At 36.8% G+C, this 27,502-nt stretch overlaps 1 long non-coding RNA gene across 1 annotated transcript; it reads right to left on the bottom strand.

Annotated features, from left to right (window-relative positions):
* Positions 1-444: 444 nt before the first annotated feature.
* On the bottom strand, positions 445-27,138 carry LOC138921760 (uncharacterized). Its single transcript, XR_011434634.1, has 2 exons — positions 26,990-27,138; positions 445-1,574 (listed from the first exon to the last, which is right to left on the bottom strand). It is a non-coding gene; the product is annotated as an uncharacterized lncRNA (long non-coding RNA).
* Between the last annotated feature and the right edge of the window lie 364 nt (positions 27,139-27,502).

Here is a 27,502-nt window from a genome sequence, read left to right as displayed (position 1 = left end):
CACATTTGTTTCTCAAAGATGAATCTTATATTGAAGTTTAATATTTTTAAGTTATTTTAAAGGCAGTGACGGGGGAAGGATAAGCATACTGAAGTACTGTCAACCAGGCATATCTACTTGTGGGGAGGTCACTGGTTCTGGGGCCTAACTGTATACTCACTCACTCCAGAGTCAATTTAGTGATGTAGTTTAACAACATATTTTTCGAAAAGTAAAAATGCAGGTCAAGAAAAAACAAAAATCTTTCATTCTATTCTACTGCTAGCATTTTCAATGAAAACTGATAAGAAAACAAAGTTATTTTTTCTTCAAAAAAAAAAAAAAACCATTGGCTATTTTTGTCAATCAGTATGAACTAAATGTCCACCAAAAAGTTATTTACTTCCTAAAAGCCTCCACTGCCACAATTAGGGGGAAGAAAAAAAGGACAAATTGAAAACATCATGTTTTTATTTTTTTTTAACTTTTTTTTTCGAGGTTTAAAAATTTTTTTTTTTTAATTTTTATTTTTTCGGATGTACATCATATTTCAAATTCTGGATACATTACATCATATTCACCACCCGAACACTAATTATAGTGCATCTCCTCACATGTGACCCTAATCACCCCTTTTGCCCTCCCCCCTCCCCCCTTCCCCAATGGTAACCACCAGTCCAATCTCCAATGCTGTGTTGTTTTTTTTTTTTTGTCGTTTTTATCTTCTACTTATGAGTGAGATCATATGGTATTTGACTTTCTCCCTCTGACTTATTTCACTCAGCATAATCCCCTCAAGGTCCATCCATGTTGTCACAAATGGCCAGATTTCAGCATTTCTTATGGCTGAGTAGTAGTCCATCATGTATAAATACCAGATCTTCTTTATCCATTCGTCCCTTGATGGGCACCTAGGTTGCTTCCAAGTCTTGGCTATTGTGTATAATGCCGCAATGAACATAGGGTGCAAGTATCTTTATGCCTTTGTGTGTTCAAGTTCTTTGGATAGAACCCAGCAGTGGAATAGCTGGATCATATGGTAGATCTATCCTTAATTTTCTGAGGATACTCCAAACTGCTTTCCATAGTGGCTGCACCATTTTGCACTGCCACCAGCAGTGAACAAGGGTTCCCTTCTCTCCACACCCTCTCCAACATTTGTTGTTTCCTGTCTTGTTAATTATAGCCATTCTGACCGGAGTGAGGTGATACCTCATTGTAGTTTTCATTTGCATTTCCCTGATAGCTAATGATGTTGAGCATCTTTTCATATGCCTGTTGGCCATCTGTATTTCTTCTTTGGAGAAATCTCTGTTCAGATCTTTTGCCCATTTTCTAATTGGATTGTTGGTTTTTTTGTTGTTGAGCTGTATGAGTTCTTTATATATTTTGGATATTAACCCCTTATCTGATATGTGGTTTGCAAATATCTTCTCCCAATTGTTAGGTTGTCTTTTCGTTTTGTTGATGGTTTCCTTTGCTGTGCAGAAACTTTTTAGTTTGATGTAGTCCCATTTGTTCATTTTTTCTTTTGTTTCCCTTGCCCGGTCAGACATGGGACTTGCAAACATCATGTTTTTAAATACACTGTAGATCTGTTGAAGCAATCGAAAAATAATTCAAACTAAAATTCTAGTCAGGGAAGAGTTCTTCCTAGGTGCGCTGATGATTTTTGAGAACAGTTTATAGATTTTAGGCATGGAACTGAGGATCAATCTGACTTGGTCCAGGTAGAAGGACTTTTACTATAGGAAAGAGAATAGAACAAGCTTTGGGCAGTTGTGTGGGGTTACCACAATTAGCTGGAAACTAGAGGGCCTGTAAATATATAATGATCTGTTTTCTACACACACAGGCTGAATTCTGGGTGGTATGGGTAAAGAATTGTGCCAGAAGCTTCTAAAAGACAACGTGAAACCTCCCAGAGTTTCATGGTACTTAGTGGACAAAAGTCTGGCTGGAGGGAGAGAGTTTGCCGCAAACACAAGACTGGTCTCTTCCTGAAGACATGTGCTGTATTTTGAAGCTGTACAGGCAGGAATGTAGAGAGACCAGCTCAAAACCCTCAAAGAGCAAAAATGAATCTTCCATAGTCTGTCAGGGCTAAGGAGACAGAGATCCCCAAGCCCTCAATCAAAAGCCATGTGACAGAAAGGAGCCAGAGGTGAACTGGGTCTTATTAAAACTTTTCAACCCAGCCTGGATACATACAGCTGAATCCCTCATTGGATTGAGACAACCACCCTTTCTCCTTCTAGCTATTAGAGGGGTTGATTCTGCCTAACAGAGGAAAGGTCAAACCTCTCCAGTAGAAGATACCATCTAGAGCACATCATAATAAAAAATTTGAAAACTAAAGACAGAGAAAACCTTAAAAGGAACCTGAGGAAAAAGACAGTAAATTTTAAAAGCCATTAAGTCTGAGTGCTGACTCTTCAACAGAACTATGAAATCCAGAAGACATAGAATGACATCTTTAAATTGCTAAAGAAAAAGAAAACAACTGTTAACCACAAGTTCTATATCCAGGGAAAAAGCTTTCAAGTGTTAAGGCAAAATAAAGATGTTTTCAGACAAACAAAAGCTGAGAGAATTCATTGACAGCAGTCCTGCTTAAGGAAAATAATCCAAAATCCTCAGGAGGAGAAAAAGAACACAGGCAAGGGTAGTTTATGTAAATTTTAAAAGCCTGTTACGTGTTTAAAACAGCAATAATAATAATGCCTTGTGGGTTTTTATAATGTGGAAGTAGAATATACAACAATAGCACAAATGGTTAAGAGAGATAAGTAGAGTTAAATTGTTGTAAGAGTCTTGCATTGCTCAGAAAGTGATAAAAGTAATAATTTGTATTAAATTGTAATATACCTAGCATGCTATACTTTGATTGGGGTGCTACTACATAGGTATGTGTGTATATACATATACATACATACATACATGTATGTAGATACATACATATATGTGTGCAAAAATTTATCCTCCTCTACATAGGCTACAAGGTCTTAAGTGAGTCTATGCTAAAAAAGCCAATGCCTAATGGCTACTAAGCATATGAAAATATATTTAACATTAATCATTAGGGAATTGCAAATTAAAATCACAATAAGATACCACTTTGCACCCACTAGGACGGCTGTAATCAAAAAGACACAAAATAAATGTTGGTGAAGATGTGGAAAAACTGGAACACTGGTGGGAAAGTAAAACAGTAGTCACTAAAGAAAACAATTTGGCAGTTTCTCAAAATTTACACATATATTTACCCAGCAAGTCTACTCTTAGGCATCTACTCAAGAGAAGTGAAAACCTATGTCCACAAAAGTCTTGTATGTGAATGTTCCCAGCAGCTTTACAGTCATGTGCCACATAAGGACGTTTCAGTCAACGATGAGTCACATATACCACAGCGGTCCCATAAGATTAGTACCCTATACCCAGGTGTATAGTAAGCTATACCATCTAGATTTGTGTAAGTACACTCTATGATGTTCACACAATGACAAAATCGCCTAACAAGGCATTTCTCAGAATGTATCCCTGCCATTAAGCAACAAGACTGTATTTGTAATTGTTAAAAACTAGAAATAACCAAATGTCCACTAACTGGTGAATGAATAAACAAAAACATGTTATATTCATACCCTGGAATACTATTCATCAATAAAAGGGAATGGAGGAGAAAAAACGAACCAACACTGATAGAAGCTAGAACATGGATGAACCCTTAAAAACATGCTAAGTGAAAGAAGCCAGACACGAAAGACAACATATTGTATGATTCCATCTATATGAAATTTCTAGAAAAGGCAAATACATGTATAGACACAGAGGAAGAGTGTTGCCCTATGGCTGGAGGTGGGAACAGGGACTGTTGGCACAGAGGTATGACAGAACTTTTTCAGGTGATGGAAATGTTCTAAAACAGTTATGGTGATGGTTGCACAACTGTATAAATTCACTAAAAATCACTGAACTGTACCCTTAGAATGGGTGAAATTTATGATCTGTAAATTATACCTCAATAAAGCTGTTTTTTTTTTTTAAAGGCCAATGAGTTATTTTTCCACTTGCAGAGCATTGCATTCAAAATAGTCAAGAACAATTTAGACTTTAAGCAATGAGAACTTCAGAATACAGTATGAAAACATAGGGATCGTTTGAGAGGAAGTGAATACTACTCTTCTATTTTAGGAAATAGTAGTTAAGAGTGTCAACAGCTCTTCAATTGTAGTAACATTGTTAGTTTGGCCCATATTTAGCTGAATAGCTATTGCTTTCATGCAATAGGAAAGTAATTCTTTTGTCAAGTTTTTTGAAAATAATTTTTTATCTACTTTTTTGTAGGTGTTTCGAGTTAAAGTAAATTTGTGATATATTAATACTATGCTTATCTTATATCTACACAATGATAGTTTTGAATTTAGTAATGACTAAAAATTTCAAATAAAGGTGACAGATTTACAACTTTGTTCTCTAAATAATTTTGTTACTATTCTTAGTAGTTTGATTATATTTAAAAATATATTTACGAGCAATATGAGATTTTACAGTGTACTTTTAAAAATACCGATCTAAGGGGCTGGCCCCGTGGCTGAGAGGTTAAGTTCGCGCTCCGCTGCAGGCGGCCCAGTGTTTCGTCGGTTCGAATCCTGGGCGCGGACATGGCACTGCTCATCAAGCCATGCTGAGGCAGCGTCCCACATGCCACAACTGGAAGGACCCACAACTAAGAATATGCAACTATGTACCGGGGGGCTTTGGGGAGAAAAAGGAAAAAAAATAAAATCTTAAAAAAAAAAAAAAATACCGATCTAAATTTAAAGCCTAGAATTCTAATTAGACTAAAAAATGCACTTATGTATAGCTGAAGATTGGACTAATAATAATGAAAAAAAGAAATATTTACTGTGTCTAATAGGACAAGCTGAAAGTTTAAAGGACAGTAAAAAATTGAAGTGATCTTACTTCAACAGTCATTCTAGGAATTTCTGTAACCAATTCTCTGGGCAATGATCCAACCCTTTCACAGTCACAGAAGTATTCTGTCTGTTCAGTAACCTCTAAGCCTATCTCATTCCCACATTTTTTTGGTTTTGGGGGTGGTCTGGTCTCAAGGATCTTGGGAACAGAGTAAATATAACGCTAGAATCTGAGTCTGCTCTCCCTGTTGAGTATGAAATCAAAAACAAGTCTATCTCAAAATCCCAAAACAGAAGTCAATGAAATAACTCCGAACAAATGTAAAATAAAATAGTCTTAATGTGGACAAGATTTAACCAAAAGAATCTGTATTTCTCAAGCCTTTCTCCTACACGAGGTCCCTGGTATCCCACTCAGAAGGTTCTGGATTCATCTTCAGGTTCTAACGCCAGTCTTCCACTGCCAGTGCTGCTTCCCACCCTGCACACCTGTCTCACTATGGGAACATCCTACAATACAATAACTTCATAAAAACGTTTAAACCTATGAGCCTCCAAAATATCTCTATTACGTCTAAAGCGAGTGAGAGAAAAAGACACTGAAAAACATACATGCTGATTTATGACAGGTGCGATGAGCAAAGGAGAAGTTAGAGGCAGAGGAGGACACAGGTAGGGAAGTGATAGTGATAAGCAGTAATGACAAAGGAGGATCATGGGGCAGGTTGCACAAAGTGACAGATGTATGGAAAGGGACATTTGATTTTATAAAGTGTATGGCTAATACTGCATGTTTTTAATAATAGAATATGATATACAGTACCATTTATTTAACAAACAGTGTCTGCTTTGTGTCGGGCACTGTTCTAAGTACTCTAAAAATATTAATTCATTTAATACTTCTAATAATGCCAATGAGATAGGTATACTCTTATTATCTTCATTTTATAGAGGAAGTCACAGAGGCAAAGAGAGTAAGTTACTTGCCCAAGGTCACAGTATCAGTCAGTATCCAGTCAGGAAAAGAAAAACCACTTTGGATATTTCAAAAGGAATGTTATTACCTCCATTATTGAGAGAATCCTTACAGAAGGACTGGAGGAACAAAGGGGGGAAAGCATTGTCATCCAGTGGATACTGCATGAAGACCCAGCACCTTAGCACTGGGGGAACAAAAGAGAAAGTAATGTTATCCAAAACTCACAAATGCTGTGCTTCTGAGGTTTTTGGAACTTAACTGTTGCACTATTAGAACCATCTCTGCTAGCTGCTTTGCAGGAAGCCACCAGCCTTCAGGAGGCCTCTGACTCCTGGAGCTAGAGTAGAGGAATACAGTGCTGCTGAGGGCTGCTGGAACCCAAAGAAAGGAAAAAATGTCTTCCATCCTCCTCTTGCCTTTTAATCTCCCATTAGCAGAACCAAACTGGAGACCAACTGGCAAGGGAGTCTGGGAAATGTTTTTTAGGATTCCAGTACCGTTGCCATCCAGAAGAGAGTAAAAGAAGGAGAAAGGAGCTGAGAGACAACAGACGAATAACCAGCACAAACAACTGGCAAGTGGCAGAGCTTAAATCTCAAGCAGTATGGCTTCTCAGTCCATGCTCCTTACTATGACATGACACTGATATACTATAACGAGTATTTCATACATTTTTAAATAATGTCTGATCATAAATATGGGTTGGCAGCAAAGAAATTGTAAGAGTTTTATTCTTTAAATGTTCTACAAATATTTAGCAAGTTCCTACTTTGTGCCAGACACTGTTCTACTGGAAATACAATGATGGAGAGGAAAAAGAAAAACAAAAAAGAGGGGAGAGAGCTCCTTTCTCCCTATTTCAGATTGAACAAAATTCCCTGGGAAGGAGTCCAACTGGCTTAGCATGAATCATATGCCCACCCACTGAACCATGTACTTTAGCTGAGGGGTGGGTATAGGGGGAATAACCTACTGGAAATGCCCACTATAATCCTGAGACAAGGATTTGAGTGCAGGTCGTTTATCTAGAGGATTCAGGAAACACCAGTAGGAGGTGGGGAAGTGAGACAAAGAAGGGAAGGCCGTAAATAAAGGGTGCCTTATCAAGCCAGCTACCACTGGTAATGACTGGAGCATAATCCCACGGGAAAACTGGGAAAGGGTATGAAACACATGCCTTAGAGTTATCCCACCTGAGGGGCAAGAGAGCTGCGGTATCTCTGTGACAAATCCTGTCAGTCACTGGGCCAGAGCTGCTGAGATGGGTGGTGGATAATTGCCAGGTACATCCAAATTGCCAACTACACAGGGACAGGGCTGCCTTTCACCCTTGGGAGGCAGCCCTCAGGCAAAGAGATGCAGAGGCTGGCAGCTGGATATCAGCCTGAGAACACTGAAGTGGTAAAGGCCAGGGAGGGAAGGGCAGGGATCTACCGGGTCTACTACTCTGAATTCCTTCATCATATAAAAATTTCCTCTGCAGAGTTATTATGATTTCAAAAGAAATAATGCCTGTGAAAGACTTTTATAAAGTAGAAGGTAGAATACAAACAATTATTGTTTAGAAGTTTCTTGAAGGCAGGGAATATATATCATGTTTTGTGTCTCTCATAGGACCTAACACAGTACAATACATACGCCATGAGTTAAAATAGTTACCAAGTGATTTTGTCTTTTTAATTGATACCTGAACATATTATTTTCCAGGTTTACAAAAGATGCAATTTTTTTTCTTTTTTTTGGTGAGGAAGATTGGGCCTGAGCTAACATCTGTTGCCAATCTTCCTCTTTTTGCTTTAGGAAGATTGGCACTGAGCTAACATCTGTGCCAGTCTTCCTCTATTTTATGTGGGATACTGCCTCAGCGTGGCTTGACGAGCAGTGCTAATTCTGGACTTGGGACCTGAACCTGTGAACCCCAGGCCACCAAAGCAGAACACATGAACTTAACCACTATGCTACAGGGCTGGCCCTAGTGGAATTATTTTTGAAGTGTCATTAAGATCAATAACTCATTATTGTTAACTTCTGAAAGAATTTTTTATGTTTCAAGAATTTTAAGTAGCATGGTCTTGTTCTATTCCTTCTTCTATCATTCTTCTTCTTTTTTTTTTTTGCAGGAGAAGATTTGTCCTAAGCTAACACCTGTTGCCAATCTTCCTCCTCTTCCCCCTCCTAAAGCCCCAGTACATAGTTGGACAGTTGTGAGTTCTTCTGGTTCTTCCATGTGAGCCGCCACCACAGCATGGCTAATGACAGACGAGTGGTGTAGTTTGTGCCCAGGAGCCGAACCTGGCCCACCAAAGTGGAGCGTGCTGAACTTTAACTGCTAGACCATCAGGACTGGCTCTATCATTATTCTTAAACCTAGGCCATTTAGATAAATCTATTAATTGCCTACCCAATAACGATTCTCTCTTTCCTTCTTACTTTAAAAAAATACCTTGATTAAAAATAGGGTATTGATAGATTATTGCTGGTTCAAATCAATCATGAGAATGCTACTCTGAGTAGCATGAAGGAAAGGCAAGAAAATCATAGGTGCCAACCCTGACATTGTTGAACTACTGAAGTAATACCAATAGCTTTCTTCCCTCAGCCTTCTTATGCCAGAAAAATAAACTTCTAATAATACTGTTAAATAGGTATTCTGTTATATGCAGTCAGTGATCCATAACTTTTTAAGTAGCATTTTTTTGCTCCTTTTGCATAGCAACCCATACAAGTCATTTTATTTCTAGAGTAAATTATTTAAGATAGTAACTCGTCAGAGAACAGATAAGCAGTGAGTGCTTAGCCACTTTAGTTTTAATCCTTTTGGATTCCCCTGTGACTGAGGAAGGATCACAGTATTCCCCACAGCTCTCTCCCTGTGCTCTCCCTTTCAATACTCAGTTTGATATTTTAAAACTTGCATTTAAAGATGCTCAGTAGGGCTCTATCACTGAGAAAGTTGTAATGAGATGGTGATCTTTTGGATGCAAGTTAATTTAGCATAACCAGTCACGCATCATTTCCGCCTACACAGCCACTTTGCTTGGCTCAGCCATATTCAAAAAACATTCTCTTTTCTCCCTTCAGAATATATTTTAATTCTCTCCACTTATTTCCATCTCTGCTATCATCACACAAGTTCAAGCCATAATAATTCTTACCCAGAATAGAGCAAGAGACTGAAGTGGTCTCCCTAATTCTAGGAAGTCTTGGCCTTAACAATCCATCCTTCACAGAATAGTGTGAATGATCTTCTCAAAACATAAATCAGATCAGTCACTTCCCAGCATAAAACCTATCAATGACCTACCATTTTACATGAAATAAAATCCAACACTTTATCATTGCATACAATGCCCTGCATAAGCTTCCCTCTTCCCATCTCCTTTAACTTCATCCCCTACCACTCTCCCTCTCACTCACTATGCTATAGCTATACAGACTATCTTTTCAGTTTCTCAAACACACCAAAATCTTTTTTTTGCCTCAAGGCCTTTGTACAAGCTATCCTTTCTGTCTAGAATGCTCTTACCTTCTTTCTCATCATGGCTGGCTCCTTCACTTCAGGTTTAAGCTTAAATATGAAGTCACTGCCCAACTTTATCTCATAACACTTATAACGTTTATCACTATCTATAATAATATATGTACTTGTTTGCTTATTAGTTTAGTATATATATCCTCAACTAGACCCTAGACCCTCAACTAGAAAAGAGACATGTTTCTTTTCTTCTCCTTTAACAGAATGTTTGGCACATAATTGCTTGTAAATTTGAATTAAATGACTAAATCGATTAATTAATAGCAGTGATTTTAGTTGAAAGCAATCCCCAGATTCCAAACTGGATTTTTTTTGTCCTTTCATGTAAAAGAGGGATGTGTGATTGCAGCTTTCAACATTATAATAAACTAGATGCTTGAGTATTTTTATGTTCCTCCAAAAATTCGTTCTTGAGTAAATTATTCTCTTTAATGCATTACCAGAATGGCAAAAAACAAAGGAAATACCTAAGGAAGTCCCTCCTGCCACCAAAATAAGGGCCAAGGGGAGACCATGACCATGAGCTAAACTCAGAAGTGGTAGCTTTGAGTGATAAGTAAACCTGAGGGCCAAATTAGCTGTGAGAACAAATGCCCAAAGCAGCAGTTTAATTTGTGATCTTACCTATAGGCCAACAACAAGGAAGGGAAAGTGAACTGGAGACAAAATTAAGTTAGGCACTTTAAAGAAACTAAAATGGCAGCACTTTGGTAGCACAACTTGTTTCTTGGCAGAAACATATGAAAATGCTCACTTGGGAAACCATCATAATTTAATGTTACAGAAAAATCACAGATTGATGAAATAAATATAAGTACAAAATCAAAGATGACCAAATACATAAAGAAGCAAGCCACCAGTGAACACCCACGAAATTCAGATATTGCAATCATTAGATTCAGAATATAAAAATCTTTAATAGGAAAAAGGGTGAAATTACAAAGATGAGGAAGTAACAGATGTCTATCAGGAATGACAAGAAAGATCTGAAAAATAACCAAATGGATCTCCCAGACATAAAAAACATAATTATTGAAATCTGAATGAATGAGCTAAACAGATTAGATCAGGCTGAAAACAAAATCAACAAACTGGAAGATATTACTGAAGAAATTACCTAGAATGAAGCATAGATGAGATAAAAGATATAAAAAGTGAAGCTGAGAAACACTGAAAATAGAACAATGTTTGTCAACATGCCAATATGTTTAATTAGTCCTAGAAAAAAAGAACAGAGAAAAGCAAGGAGTGGTACTATTTTAATATTGTGACTGAATTTTTTCATAAGAAATGATATGAATTCAAAGTTAGGAAGCATAAGATAGCCCAAATAGTTTAATAATAATAAGTCCACAAGAGATACTTCAAGTTGAACTTGCAGAATATCAAAGACAAATGATTTTAAAAGAAGCAAGAGAGAAAAGACAGTTCATCTACAAAGGAAAACAATTAGACTGACAGCAGACTACTCAATAGCAACCATGGAAGCCCAAAGACAGTGAAATACCTGTCAAGTGCTGAGAGAAAATGATTGTCAGCCTAGAACTGTGTGTACCCAGCTAAACTATCTTTCAAGATTAGGGCAAATAAAAATATTTTAAGATTAAGGAAAATTGCAAGACTCAATAGACTAGCCCTAAAGGGACTTTTAAAGTATATGCTATAAGTAGAAGGAAATAATCCTAGAAAGACAGTATGAATACAAAAAAGAATAGCATTTAGGAAAAAAAAGGTAAACAGAGTTGCCTGTATGAGAAAAGGAAGACAGGTAAGTAGAAAATAACCAGTCAGAACACAGAGAGAAACAAGGAAAAAATGTAAAATACAGAAAAGAGCATCAGAGATAAACGTGACGAAGTGAAAAGGCTAGCTTCATGTACCTCAAGTCCCAGAAGGTAAAGAGAGAAAATGGGGAACAGTATATTTGAAGACATAATAGCCAAGAATTTTCCACAACTGATAAAAGACACCACCGGTTTAAAAAAAAAACCTCAACCTAAGTCTCACACCTCACACAAAAATTAACTCAAAATGGATAATGGACTTTGATGTAAAACTATAAAACTTTTAGGAAAAAAGTAGGACAAAATCTTTGGGATCTAGGGCTAAGGAAAGAGTTCTTAGACTTAACACCAAAAGCACAATCCACAAAAGGAAAAACTGATAAATCAGACCTCAGCAAAACTAAAAGATTTTGCTCTGTGAAAAACCTTTAGAGAGGATGAAAGACACGTTACAGCCTGGGAGAAAATATTTGCAAACCACATACTTGATGAAGGACTAATATCTATATTATATAAAGAACTCTAAAAACTCAACAATAAAAAAAATCTAATTATAAAATGAACAAAAGAGATGAAGAGACATCAATACAGGTATATGGATGGTAAATAAGCAAATGAAGAGATGTTCAACATGATTAGCCATTAGGGAAATGCAAACTAAAACCACGATGACATATCACCACACACCTCAGAATAGCTAAAATAAAAATAGCAACAACACCAAATGCTGACGAGAATACAGAGAAGCTGGATCACTCATCCATTGCTGGTGACAATGCAAAATGGTACAGCCACTCTGGAAAACAGTCTGCAGTTCTTAAAAACCTAAACATGAAACTACATACAGCCCAGCAACTGCACACCTGGGAATTTATCCCAGAAACATGAAGACTTATGTTCACATAAAAACCTGAACACGAATGTTTATAGTAGTTTTATGCGTAATAGCCCCAAACTGGAAACAACCAACATATCCTTCATTGGGTAAATGGTTAAACAGACTGTTCTGCATCCATCCAATAGTACTCGGCCATAAAAAGGAACAAATTACTGATGCATGCAGCAACCTGGATGAATCTCCAGAGTCTTGTGTTGAGTAAAAAAACAATTCCAAAAGGTTACATACTGTATAATTCCATGTATTTTTGTACATTTTGTGTTGAAATGACAAAATTATAGAAATGGAGAACAGCTTAGTGGTTGCCAGGAGTTAAGGAGGGGTTGGGGACAGGAGGGAAGTGGGTGTGACTATAAAAAGGCAACATGAAGGATCTCTGTGGTGATGGAAATGTTCTGAATCTTGACTGTATCAATGTCAATTCTGGATTGTGATACTGTACTATAGTTTTGCAAGAGGAAACTGGGTAAAGGGTACACAAGATCTCTCTGTAATACATCTTACAACTGTATGACAACCTACAGTTACCTCAAAATTAAACATTTCATTTACAAAACTATAATAAGCTAATGGAGGGGGAAATGGAATGATAAAAAATATTTAATTGTTTACAAAAAGGCAAGAAAGAACATAAACATAGATGGGGCAAATGCAAAACAACTGGTAAGATGGTACTTTTAAATTCAAATATATTTAGTAAATATACTAAATAATACAGTTAAAAAACAAAGGGGCCGGCCCAGTGGTACAGCGGTTAAGTGCACACATTCCACTTTGGCAGCCCAGGGTTTGCTGGTTCGGATCCCAGGTACGGACATGGCACCACTTGGCAAGCAATGCTGTGGTGGGCATCCCACATAGAAAGTAGAGGAAGATGGGCATGGATGTTAGCTCAGAGCCAGTCTTCCTTAGCAAAAAGAGGAGGATTGGCAACAGATGTTAGCTCAGGGCTAATCTTCCTCAAAAAAAACAAAGATTGTCAGACTGATTACAAAAGCGAAACCCAATCATATGCTGCTTAACCAAGATAGGCCATAAATATGGCACAGAAAAAGTGAAAGTAAAAGGATGGAAAAAAAAATATCATAAAAACAGTAACCAAAAAAATCTAGTATAGGTACTCTAATATCAGACAAAGTCAAATTGGTGTCAACAATATTACTAGAGATAAAAAGACCATAAAAGAATCAACATATCAAGAGAATATAACTAAAGATTCTACACATTAAAAGATAAGAAATATCATGGTCAATCAACTTGAAAATTTGGATGAAATCGACAAATTCCTTGAAAACACATCTTAAATAAAACTGACAGGTGAAGAAATAGAGTATCTGAATGGTCCTTTATGTATTAACAAACAGTCTGTACTTAACCTTCCCATGAAGAAAACTCCAGGCATATATTGTTTTACCAGTAAAGTCCATCAAGTATTTAGGAAGTTCACAAACTCTTCCAGAGAATACAAAAAGAGGAAACATTTTTGAACTTGCGTTATGAAGTAAACAAAACCTTGGTACTAGGGTTGCCCACTTAAATTTGAACTTCAGATAAACAAAGAATGATTTTTTAGTACAAAATATTGCACCAGATACACTTATACTAAAAAGTTATTGTTTATTTGAAATTCAAATTTAACTGGGTGTCCCATACTTTTATTTGCTAAATCTGGCAACTTTATTGGACAATATCTGATAAGGACTTTACAAGACAAGTAAATTACAGGCCAGTGTCTTATGAACAGACAGACAGAAGTCCTGAACAAATATTGATAAATTAAATCCAGCAAAATTGGGGCCAGCCCGGTGGTGCAGCAGTTAAGTTTGCACGTTGTACTTCGGCGGCCTGGGGTTTGCCAGTTCAGATCCAGGTGTGGACGTGGCACTGCTTGTCAAGCCATGCTGTGGTAGGCATCCTGCATATAAAGTAGAGGAAGATGGGCACGGATGTTAGCTCAGGGCCAGTCTTCCTCAGCAAAAAGAGAAGGATTGGCGGCAGATGTTAGCTCAGGGCTAGTTTTCCTCAAAAAAAAGAAAAAAAAATCCAGCAAAATAGAAAAAGGATAAGATCATGGCCAATTTGACATTCTTCCAGAAATGCAAGATTAGTTTAACATTCAACATCAATCATTGTGATTGCTAAATTAATGGAATGAAAAGAAAAAAATCATACAATCATCTCCAGATGCAGAAAAAGCTTTTGATAAAATTCAACACCCATTTATGATTTTTAAAACTTTTAGCAAAGTAATAATACAAGAGAACATCCTTAATCTGATAAAAGATATATCCAAAGACCCTACAGAAAACATTACATTTAATGTTAAATGTTGAATTAAGTTTTCCCCTTAGATTGGGAATGAGACAAGGAGATCCACTATCACACTTCTAATCAACCTTGTATTGGAGGTCCCAGCCAGTGTAATAAAGCACTCCCCCTCCCCCGGAAAACTAAAAGAACTGGAAAGAAAGAAACAAATGTAATATGTAAAGTAATGTGTATATATAATATAAAGTAAAATAAAAAATATTGTTTAAAAGTCCAAATTGACTTGTAGATTCAATATAGTCACAATATAATTCCCAGCAGGTTTTTAAGGAATTTGAGAAGCTGATTCTAAAATTTATGTAGGAATGCATCAGGCCAAGAAAAGCTGATAAAGTTAAAGTAGAAAAAAGTTGGAAGATTTGCACTAACAGATATCAAGATTATTATAAAGTGGCAATAGTTAAGCAGTGTGGGGTTGGTGAAAAGACAAACATATAGTTCAATGGAACAGAAAAGACCTACGTATATAAAGTCACCTGATTTATGACAAAAGTATCGCTGCAGTGCAGTGGGGAGAGGATGACATTTTTTAATAAACTGTGCTAGATTAATTGAGTATCCACAGAGAAAAAATTAAATTGGACTACTATCTCACATTATACACAAATATCAAGTCTAGATGGACTGTAGTCCTAAATGTAAAAGGCAAAACACTGTCGCTTCTAGAAAATAACAGAGGAGAATATCTTCATGACCTTTCAGTAGGCAAATTTTTTTAAACAAGATACAAAAAGCACTAATCATATAGAAAACCACTGATAAATTAAGTTTTATTAAAGTTAAGAACTTCTGTTCATCAAAAGACACAATTATGAGTGTGAAAAGGCAAGCCCCAGAGAGAGAGAAGATATTTGCAGTACTTATAATCCAACAAAGATCTCGTATCCAGAAAATATGAGGAACTTCTACAAATCAGTAAGAAAAAGACATCATTTTCTTTTAATAGTCAAAAAGACAAGCAAGTATTGCACAAAAATGGCCAATAAGCATATAAAAATATGCTCAACATCAATAATCAGAGAAATGTACATTAAAACCATAATGAGGGGCCAGCTCCGTGGCCGAGTGGTTAAGTTTGTGGGCTCAGCTTTGGTGGCCCAGAGTTTCGCTGGTTCACATCCTGGGCGCGGACATGGCACTGCTCATCAAGCCATGCTGAGGCGGCGTCCCACATGCTACAACCAGAGGGACCTACAACTATGTACTGGGGGGCTTCAGGGAGAAGAAGAAAAAAAGAAAAAAAGACTGGCAACAGATGTTAGCTCAGGTGCTGATCTTTAAAAAAAAAAACCATAATGAAATATCTCTATATACCACCATGAGAGATAAAATGTTAAACACTGATCATATCACAGTGTTGACAAGGATGTTGAGCATCTAACTTTCATACACTTCTGGTGGGAGACTGGATTGTCGGAACCACTTTGGAAAATCATTTCACTGCATCCACGAAAGCTGATAGCAGGCATACTTCTGTCCCAGAAATTCTACTCCTAGGGCTATACCCTCGGAAATGCTTATGTATGTGTAAACATAGTCCCGTAAACATATGCTGGAATGCTCATAGCAGCATGTTTTGTAATAGCTAAAAAACTCACAAGGGAGATGGGGTGAATTATCTAAGTGGTGAGTTTAGAAAAAGAAATTGGGTATCGGTAGCCTAGCCATTTCTTTTCCCTTTTCTCTCAGGAGTAAACTGCTTTCAGGAATCATACATTCTGCTCTCTTCATCCATGCCTTATTTTCCAAAGTCCAGTGTGGGTATGGCTTTTGGTTGAAAGGTTAACTCTCTAATTCTGTGGTGAAATATTAGGAAATTCACTTGCCTGCTGTACAAATCAATTCCCTATATTTCACCAGAAATAGAGGAGATATTTAGTCTCCATATGTGATGTCTTTGGTCTTCTTTCCCAGTTGCTTCAGTTATTTAATGGACCCCTTTAAGGTTCCAAAATCTGGTGCATTGACCAAAATCATCAAGAAATAAGACAAGGTGGGTGGGAGATTACACATGCAGAGGGATTGAGACTTCTGGAGTGAGCTGGGTAAGTAGCTTTTAAGTTTTCATAGTGCTTTAGTAAGCACAAATCATATGAATTCTTGACCTTGGTGGCTTATACTCTGCAATGTGGTAGATTTTTACACTTATACAGCTTAACTGCTGTGATCTCTGAGGGTGTCTTTCAAGCTTAGGTCATGTAGGTCATTCACTTTGGTGGACTACTGAAATTTATAGTAATAGGCAAATAGCTGTTTTCGTAGGGCCCTAACAGATATAATTTGAGGTAGGAAATAGAATAGAGAGTGAATTTTCAGCCTTGGCCACAGAATTGACCTTGGAATTGATTCAATTAATGTCTCAGCAATGAGAACACCTCTAAAAAGCAAATAAGCTCCAGCAGCTACAAGTGAGCCTTGCTGGCTGGCCTAAGCAAGCAAAGCCCCAGCTTCACAAGTCAAGCTAGGCTCAGCAAACCTACAAGGCCTTCAGAGACCTCAGCGACGGAAAGGCCAGAAGTCTCAGAGAGCAGACAGCAGCACCTTGGTCCTCTTGTGGGTGTGTAGCCCCCACAAAACCAGCTGATTTCTACAGGTTGTGGAAGCCCTAATAAACAAAGATGATCATAGGGAAAAGAGAGTCTTTCCCTGTACAGACCCATCAGACATGAGAGACACAGCAATTATTCGCTGCTTATACTGTACCTTTCAGCTAGATCTGCAATGGAGGACTTACCCTGCACCCAAGTTTCCTGTGTGTTATAAAGCTCTGATGTTTGACCTTCCAGCTTTAAATTGTTATTGCCAAGCCTAGTAGATAGGCAAATCTAAATCTTATCCATTTGTATATTATTTTTGTCTACCTACAGGGCCAAAAGAGGAAACCATTAGGTATAGTACTAACCTCTTGGATTCACGTAGCTTGTCCACAGGCTCTTGAGATTCACTAACTATCAGGTCAATTTTGATTCATTAATTCCATATGTTCTGACCATGGCTTTATCTGTCATGCTACAATCAAACCGTAGCTTCATTAACAGAAAGGGAGAGTATTTTTATTAATAAATAATGGGAGTGTTTATTATAAAGACTATGCCATCTTTTTGGGTTGGAGTAGAGAAACAACACAAAGTATTACAAACCCAAAGGCTAAGAAGACAAAAGACTGCGCTTGGAATATTGTTTTTAGGAATTGGGTGTGCTCAGGAAATCAAGGAGTAGCTAGGGCGGCTTGAAAATTACACTTCAGTCTTATTTTCAGAACAACAGTAATGGAATAAAAACAAAATAAAGGAGGATAGGCTGATGGTACTGGCGAAAGAAGTAGGTTTCCTTAGAAGAATATCTGACCTCTTGGAGAGAGAGCTTTTGGAGGAACTGACTAGAAAGATGTGAAATGGAAAAATGAGATTTTGAATTCCAGGATAAACAGGTATAAAAGAGAAATGGTGATGCACTTGGATCTAAATGTCCTTAAAGCTTTAGAAAATGGGAAAATGTTTTCCTTGTTATTAGATCAGAAAAATGATTGAGGCCCAAAGAAATCTAACAGAAGAAAGACGAGATGAGGGCAGACTAGAATGACTCCCCAAAAGGAATCAGGATCTAGGGAACTACTGAGATGTAGTCTCTAAGGACACAGACAGACTTTGTAAGGGCAATTAGGGAAGAACTTAAAGACTGAGGCTTAACTTGCAGGGAATTTAATTTTTCCTTGGGAATTTGATAATAGGAGGTGGTTTATATTCAAATGTGACATATCTGTGTATTGTTGGTATTTTATTAGTGAAATGATTGCATTTTATTATCAAAGTTTATCTTTATTTTTTGTTTGAAGTCAATAAAGAATCTCTGCTCGGTGCACAATTGTGGTACACAATGTGCCTAGATACAATTTGAGGTAGGAAATAGCGTAGAGTGTGAATTTTAAGTCTTAGGCACAGAATTGACCTTGGAATAGATTCAATTAATGTCCTGTTTTGATCCACTTCAGGGCCTTCTGAGGGAACAGATCTACATCACACACTTTGTGATCTAGGAGATTCACAAAGGAGTGGTGATTAGGATTGGGAGAGGGACAGACTTCTGAAAGTGGGCACAAAATTATCCTGATTGCTGATAAGCTCTTCCCAAAGAGGATAACCACATCTTGGGACGACTCTATGTTTAATGTCTAAGCTCAGTGGACTAATCAAAGAAAACTTACAGAATGGTGAGTAGGGGTGGGGACATGATTCTTCACCTCACTCAGTTCCCTCACTCACTCCTGCCCTGAGAAGGTGGGATGACTTATCTGGTGAATTTGGAAAAGAACTGGGCATTCCTCTTCCAGTCCCCTCCTCCCTCCTCCTTCTTGGGAGTCAGCCTGCCTCAGACAGGACACGTTCTGCTCTGTTCTCTGCCATGTGGCAAAAGAAAGGCAGCCTGTGGTTTTCCACCTCTCCCGTGATTAGATGGATAAGTCTACCTATTTCCAGAGTTTATTACTGCCTAAAGAGGGGAGCTGCATTCCCCAATATTAGCTTTATCTGTAATAAAGAGATCCTATGGTCCTCTACCAGCCCTACTTTTTGGTCTTATTTATAAATTGGTTCAAAACTCAGATGAGAAGTTCTAGTACCATTTACTTGACTCCTTCAAATTTCTAAGAAGATGGTTTCAGAGATAAGGTGATTCCAGATTAGGGCTTGAAGGATGAATAGAGTGGATAGTATAAGAGAAAGGGATGACAATTACCAAAGAAGGGAATAGCATGTGTAAAAGCACAGGCGCTTTAAACAGTATGGTGTGTTCTGGGTGGCTCAGTAATGCAGAAGTATAGAGTGCAAGGTGAGAAGTGGTGGCAAGGAGGCTACTGAGCTAGGCAGGGGTTAATTTATAAAGGGCTTAGATTTTATCCTGTGGGTGACGAGAAACCATGGGGGTGGGAGAGGATGAAAGAAGAGTTTTAAGCATAGGATGTAATGGGAGGTAAAGAACTGGAGATAATAAGTGTACACTACCCTTTCAAGGAGCTTGACTACTATGGGAATCAGAGAGGTTATATAAATATCTAGAGCCTCTTAGAGTTAAGGGAGGATACTGGCTTGTATAAGGTGTTTGTTTTAACATGTGAGAAACTTGAGCAACCTGTAGGCTGTAAGAAGAGACTGAGATATAGGAGGGAGGGGAAGATAATTAATGGAACGAAAAACTTAGGGAGATGAGAAGTAATGAAATCTAGAATACAAATAAAGGATTCTTCCCTCTTCCACCAAAGGGGCCAAGATTTGTGAGAATGCAGATCATTTTATTGGTAGGCAACAAGATGACAAGATTATTAGCATCAATTTTCTTTGTTAAATAGCATGTTAGTCTTTGGGTGAAAATGAGGAGATGGATGGTGCAGTGGGCGGTCAGAGAAGGTACTGACAATTCAATTCTAGCCAGGGATGGGCAGAAGGACTGCAGTGAAGCACTATGGAAGAAGAGGCCGTCAACTAAGATTGGATCAAACCAGAGTTGAGTTTTGCCAAGCAGATAAGAAGGAAGGTTTTCAAGGGAACAGAAAATATTGAAGTAGCGAAAGTGACAGAACATAGGATACAAATAGAAAAGTAATTGAAGAATGTTAATTCTCATTATATCCATACCCTAAAGGCACTGCTGCTGGGTACAGGAGTGACACTTTCTCTAGTTGGACTGAATTGTGACTCTCAGGTACCAATGGGAAAAAAACCCACATAATTAGTCTTTTTGCTTATCAGAATAGTGTCTTTTTTTCTAAAACAGGGCTTTTTATGAACCAAATATACCATCCACATTAAAGATAACACAACATTAAAATAAGTGTAGCAAGAATTATTGGTATTGCAAGCAAAAATTCTCAGAAACACATAATAGTCCACACATCCTCTCATAGGGGTCTGTTGTAAACAAACACAAAATATACCCTATCAGGAGGCATGACTTACAAAATTTGATTATATGCTTGGTGGCAAAATTTCAAAAAATTTCCTGCAAAGGGAAGCAGTCCTTTGCAGGGACTTCCTTAGGGAAGCAGTCCATAAGAGACCACTCTCACTTCTGACACCAACTTCAGAGTTCAGGGTTCCCAGGACCACTCTTAGGATTGACAATTTACTTGAAGGATGCAGAGAACTCACTGAAAGCTGTTATACTCATAATTATGGTTTATTACAGCAAAAAGATCACGATTAAAATCAGCCAAGGGAATTGGTGCACAAGGCAGAGTCCAGGAAAGTCCCCAATGTGGAGCTTTCAGTTGTCCTGTGCCAAGGGATTCAGGGAGTGGTACTTTTCCCGAAGTGACGTGCAACAATACGCACAGAATATTGCCATCTAGGGAAGCTTATCTGGGCCTTGGTTTCCAGAGCTTTTTGGGGGGCTCAATTATGTAAACTTGTGGCTGATTTTTAGTCTCCAGCCCCTCTGAAGGTAGAGAGGATACAAAGCAGCCCAAAGTCCCCAGGTAAACAAAGCCATTATTCCTAGAGATCCCCTCCCAGGACATGAGGACCAAGACCAGACCTCTCTGTGGCTAAGGTTAATTCTTTACTATGCATTCCCAAAACATCAAGTAATCCATTTTCTGATTAGATTCTTATAAATAGTAGACATTAATAACCTACTCTCTGGCTCCCTGCTTGCTGAGTCTTATACTTATTACTTCTTTGTGATTTTACTTCATAGTTGATTGTTTCATTAAGTTTTTCATATTCATGTTGGAATGCTGAGTCATACATTTCATGTGTATTACGGTAACAATTTTCTGGTAAATTTTCAGCTTCTGTGGGACAATTGTGGTACTCTATTTCACAATTTTCTTGTATTTTTGAGTAGATGTTGTGCATATGACTTTCATAATCCTCATATTTGAATAAGTTGAATTTTCCTGGACTATTATCAGGAGGTAGAAAGAAGGGCCAGGATAGCTTCCTGTGGGCTCTTTCCTCAGTTGCTGGAGCAAAAGAGTGTTTCCTTAAACTATGGCAACTCTGGGAAGCCACATTTCCTCTGCCTCTCAGTACTACCATGCCTCTGAAGGGCTTCTCTACACGGTTCTCCACTTCCTGATTTATTCACAGGACTCAGGGACCCCAGCTTTGCCTTCCAAGATGATATTACTACTTCTAGAAAGTTATTTTACTGACGCTTTCTAAGATCTGCTGTCTCTGATTAGGCGCTTCTGTACTCTCTCCCTCTTCACTGTTTGGGCCCTATTCAATCTCACTTCTTTCCCAAAATGTTCTCTTGATTTCCTGGTCTCAGCTGCCCACTGTAGCACTCATGTAATTTTGAAGGTTTAGGGTTTTTTCAGTCAGGTGTCTACCGAAAATTCAGTTTCTGTGAATTTATTTTCATTCTCCTTGTTGCTCTGGATAGGTTTCAGGAGAAGGAATGAAAAGTTTCAGAACTAAGCACACCCCATGTTCTTACAGACTGGTAATACAATTTTTCTCCCATGTCTTCAAAAGATATGAAGAAATTCTCTGAAAGTACTATGCTTATTGCCTTTAGATAATGAACAAGAATGTTATAATGATCAATAGTCTAATTAGAGATAATTATATAGCTGTTCACACCTGCTATGACATTAAGGCTATGTCTAAAGTAGTTTTAATGGAAAATCATTTGAGGCATATAGTGTAGATAAAAATTTTAAATGGAAGATGCTCAGAAGCAGCATTTTATGCTGATATGCTAAAAAGAGAATTGTTAGTAAAATGTTTCTTTTGAACCCAGGCAACTAGAATATTGTGCAGGAATGTTGGAGGAGATTTTATTGGATTGGATCTTATCATTATCCAGTTGGATTATGGATGAGGGATATCTTAAGAATTCTTGTTTTGATCCTGGGGATTTAAAGCTATGTTCAATTTCTTTTTGAAGATTAATACCATTCCATCGTGGTAGTTAGCCACAAATAGTTTCATATTTGTGGAGCAAGCTCCAGCATTACCTAGGAACTACATCTGCTTTTTGTATGCCTCACACTCTCATGAGAAGAAAATCACTGTGGAAGCAACAGAGATATGCTGAGCAAAATGTTAGACTCTAAACAGTATTAGAATGCCGATGTTGTTTTAACATAAACAGTACTAGTTATAACCAGGCAACTTAAGAAATGAGATGAGAGGAAAAGCTGAGCATTTGGCAGTCACTTGGGTCTAGGGTTGAAATCCAGTAAGCATTAAGGGTGGTAACCCTAGTGAAATATCCCCCTCTCTGTGATAGGACCCAAAAAGCATAACCCAAAAGTGGGAATATGGACTAGAATCATTTGTTTGGATCAGAAATCCTCAAGCATTGGTTCCGGACTATTGCACCCTTCAGGACCTGAGAGAAGGAAATGTAACTCCTCTCTGGAGGACATAATATCATCCAATCCTTTAAATTATTTCCGTAATTTTTCAAATAAAATGAATAGCAAACAATCAAAGATAATGGGATGCAAGAAGAGTCGAGCATGAGCTAGCACCAGCAGAAACAGCAGCCAAAAGAAACAGACGTAATAACAAACATAGTCTAAAAACCACTATGCTTGCTATGTTCATGGAAAAAAGTCAGGCTTACAAATTTTGTCAAGGAACTGGAAACCATAAAAAGTGACATTTAAGATTTGAAAAATAACCAAATAGGAATTATAAAACTAGAAAACAGAATAATTAAAAGTACAAAACTATGAATGAATGTTAGAGCAGATTAGGCACACCTAAAGAGAGAATGAGTGACTGGAAGATAGATTAAAAGAAACAACCCAGAGCCAGCCCTGATGGCCTAGTGGTTAAAGTTCTGCGCTCTCATCACTTTAACGGCCCAGTTTGTTTCCCGGTCATGGATCCACACCACTCGTCTGTCAGTTGCCATGCTGTGGCAGTAGCTCACACAGAAGAACTAGAAGGACTTACAATGAGGATATACAACCATGAACTGGAGCTTTGGGGAGGAAGATTGGCCACAGATATTAGCTCAGGGCAAATCTTTCCCTGCAAAAACAAAAGAAAAGAAAAGAACCAACCCAACCTGAGAGAAAGAGATGCAAAATAAAAAATATCGAAGATAGAGCAAGAAGCATGGAGGATAAAGTGGGATGGCCTAATATATATTGAATTGGAGTCCCAGAAATGGAAAAGAGAGGATAAGGGCAGAAAAAATATGTGAAGAGATAATGACTGAGAATTTCTGAGAAATGATTAAAAATATTAATCTCTAATTTAAGAAGCCCAATGAAGTACAAGCAGGATTTTAAAAAACAAAAGGCATATTACTTGAAGTAAAACCATAGAAAATCAAAGACAACAAGAAAAACTTAAAAGAAGCCAGGAAAAAAAAAAGATTACTTTCAGAGGAACCTTGCATTTTCTGGGAAAAGGGCAAAGTAAAGATTAATATTAGATTAAAAAAAAGTAAACAACACATGTTGTAAGTTTTATGGACAAAGAACAGAAAAAGAATGTATAATTTCCAAACTAATTGGGTAGGAAATGGAACTACAAAAAAAAAATCCAACATAAAGCACAAAAAGAGACTAAAAAGAACACAGAGTTGGCACAACAAATATAAAGCACAAAAGATGAAGGATTAATATATTTGGGCTTAAATATATTTTGGTATATTTAGTATATATAGTATATTTATAAGAAAATATATTTTAGTATATGTAAGCCCAAATATATTAGTAATTACATGACCATAGACTGTCTTAATTAAAACACAAAAGATTATCAGATGACATTTTTAAAAAAACATGGAAAACCATGTGCTCTAGAAACATATCTAAGACATCAGGACACAGAAAAGCCAAAAGTAAAAGGACAAAAAAATATATCATGTAAACACTAAGTAAAAGGCAAGTGGTCTAACTATATTGATACCAAGAGACAAAACAGAATTTAAGGCTAAAACCATTACAGAGATTAAAAAGGTCACTTCAGAATGTTAAAATGTTCAGTTCAGGTTCAAATAAATTCTAAATTTGTGTAAACTACATAATATAGTCTTAATATATGTAAAGCATATGTTGACAGAACTAAAATTGATAGAACTAAAAATAAACAAATCTACTAGCTAAGTGGGATATTTTAATTTAGTAATTAATAAAACAAGCAGACAAAAAAGTCTGTAAGGATACATAAGGGTGAATAACCCAAATAAGAGGACACAGTGGACATAAATAAAACACTGACCTATTAGTAGAATATAAATTGTTTTTAAGCACATATAGACTATTTTTAAAAATCAACCATATTCTTGGTTAAAAAGCAAATCTCAATAAATTTTAAAGCATTAAAATCATACAGAGTTCTATACTGATAATGCAAATGTATTAGAATCAATAAGAAAAGGATAACCAGACCTGCATGTTTTAGAAATTAAGAAATCTACATCTAAATAATCTATACATCAAAATAATCATGAGGGAATTTAGATAATATTTTGACTTGTGGGATGTAGGCTAAACAGTATTCATAGGGAAATGTATATAAGCATATATTTGTAAAGGAGTCAGTAAAAAAACAGCAAAATAGAAAGAAAGAAGAGGAAATAATAAAAGAGAAGAACTGAAATAGAAAAAAATACACTAGAAAATATGAACGAAACTAAAATTGGTATTTTGAAAGGTCTAATGAAATTGATAAAACACTGAGGAGACTAATGAAAAAAAGAAAGAAGGCACAAATAATTGATATCAAGAATGAAAAGAGAGATACCAATACAGATCTTGCATACATTAAATATATAAGAGGATATTATGAGCGAATAAATACATAAAAATTTGGATGAAAGATAAAAACTCTGTATCAAACATAATATACAGTGGTGAAACATTAAGTCTTTCTTTTGAGACTGGGAACAACACAAAGATGACCGCTAACCACTTCTTTTCAATATTGTTCGGAGTCCTAGCCATGTAGTAGAGCAAGAAGGAAAAGTATTTGACTTAAAAATGAAGGAAGAAAACTCAATATTTGCAAATGGTATGTTTGGACGCATACCACCGTGAAATTGTGAAAGACGACATGAGTAGAGTTGTATTAAAACAGAGCCAGAGCAGAAATTTCAGAGGAATTGCCTTGCACGGCTTATTTTCTTTATCTTCCAAACTGGACCAAACTGCCAACATTCCAAAAAGTCAATAAGGACAAGATAATCCTCTTTGTAAGAACTGGTAAAACTGGACTTTGCTGACGACCAAATCACTAACCAATCGATGACTGAATCTATGAATTACAGACCTAGCGTGACCTAGCCCAAACCTAGCCTCACCTACCCCCAATGAACTCTTCTTTAATACAACTCCCCCATCCTCTCTTTTTCTCATAAAAACTCTAAGGCCCTCTCCTGTAATCAGAACACGATTTGGGTTTCTACTTGAATTTGTGTCTCCTGAATTGCAATTCTGATTGCTCAAATAAATATCTGCTGTTTAAATTGTAGCGATTTTTCCTCAGCTGACACAATCCAAACAAATATACAGATAAATTATTATGAATAGGAAAGATTGCTGGATTTAAAAATTATTTTGGAAAAATCAGCTTAATTTCTATACACTGGCAACAAAGAAAAAAATGAAATATTAAAAAGACCACTTACAATACATCAGAAATAAAAAGTACATATAAATAAATCTAATAAAAGATATGCAAAATGACAAATAAAATTCTATTGAGAGACATTGTAGAAGATCTAAATGAACTGAAAACATGCCATGTTCATAGATTATAAGGCTCAATATTGTAAAGATATCTATTCTCTACCAGGTTAATGTGTGGATTCAATGAAATGTCAACCAAAAATGCCAAAAAGCTTTGTTGTTGTATTGTTTGTTTTGTTTTCTTTTTTCTGGAACTTAAGCTGACTCTAAAATTTATAAAGAAACGTAAAAGGGCCGAGAATAACCAACACTGTCTTAAAGAGACAAAAATAAGGTGGAAGATATATACTTCCAGGTTATCAAACTTTTATAACCTTTCTAAGTAAGACATCGGGGAATTGGCTCAAGGATAGACAAAAACAACAACGGAAAGAATGGAGATCAGAAACAGATCATATATAAAAACTTGATCTATGACAAGGTGTGATACTGTAGAATGGGATATGGACAGATTTCCCAGTGAATGGTGCTTGGTCAAACGGGTAGCATATAAAAAAAAAATGAAATTGGACCTCTACCTCCCAAAATAATACAGAAGAATATCTTCATGATTTTGAAAATACTTATATAACTAAGGAAATATTACTTAAGTCACAAAGATCCCAGCCATAAAAGAAAACATTGCTATATTTTTTCCACATTAAAAGACTAACCGAAAGTCACCAACACAGTCAAATGGCAAGCTATAGAGTAGGAAAAGATATTTGCAAAACACAACATTGAGAAATGGTACTTATTCAGAATAAAGAACTACAAATCAATAGAAAAAGACAAAAACCCAAAAGAGAAACAGACAAAAGACCTAAATAGGAACTTCAAAAGAGGAAAGCCAAAAGACCAATTAACATGTAACCTTATTAGTAGTCAGGAATATTCAAAGTAAAACCACAATGAGATACTGTACATACCCACTGGATCATTAAAAAAAAAAAAGAGGCATAAAAATATCAAATGGCAGGCAAAGAAACGGAACTCTCACACACTGCATGTGGAAGTGTAAAAGCTTGGAGTGTCTAGTAAAGTTGCAGCTATGCATACCCCATGACTCAGCAGTTCTGCTCATAAATACGTATCCTGCGGAACTGCAAGCACCTATGTATCACGGTACATGGACAAGAATGATCATGGCAACATTGCTTTTAAACTGAAAACAACCCATATGTCCATCAACAATAGAATGGTTAAATAAATTGTATTTTATTTAAACCATAATGTAAAGAACTAGTTAAGCGAGTACCAGTAGATCTTAAAAACAGAGTGAATGAAGCCAGAGAAAACAAAGCACGTGATTCCACATATATAAAGTTCAAACACAGGCAAAACTAAAAAGTATTTTTAGAGTTAATAATTATGTGGTAAAATTCTAATGAAAAGTGAGGTAGCGCGTACCGTAAGTCAGGATAGCTGCGGCCGCTAGCCAG

This window comes from Equus caballus, chromosome 2 (genome assembly GCF_041296265.1).
Source record: "Equus caballus isolate H_3958 breed thoroughbred chromosome 2, TB-T2T, whole genome shotgun sequence".
In the NCBI taxonomy this organism is placed as follows: Eukaryota; Metazoa; Chordata; class Mammalia; order Perissodactyla; family Equidae; genus Equus; species Equus caballus.
The sequence above is the reverse complement of the archived record's forward strand: the minus strand, read 5'-3'. Positions and strand labels throughout refer to the sequence as shown.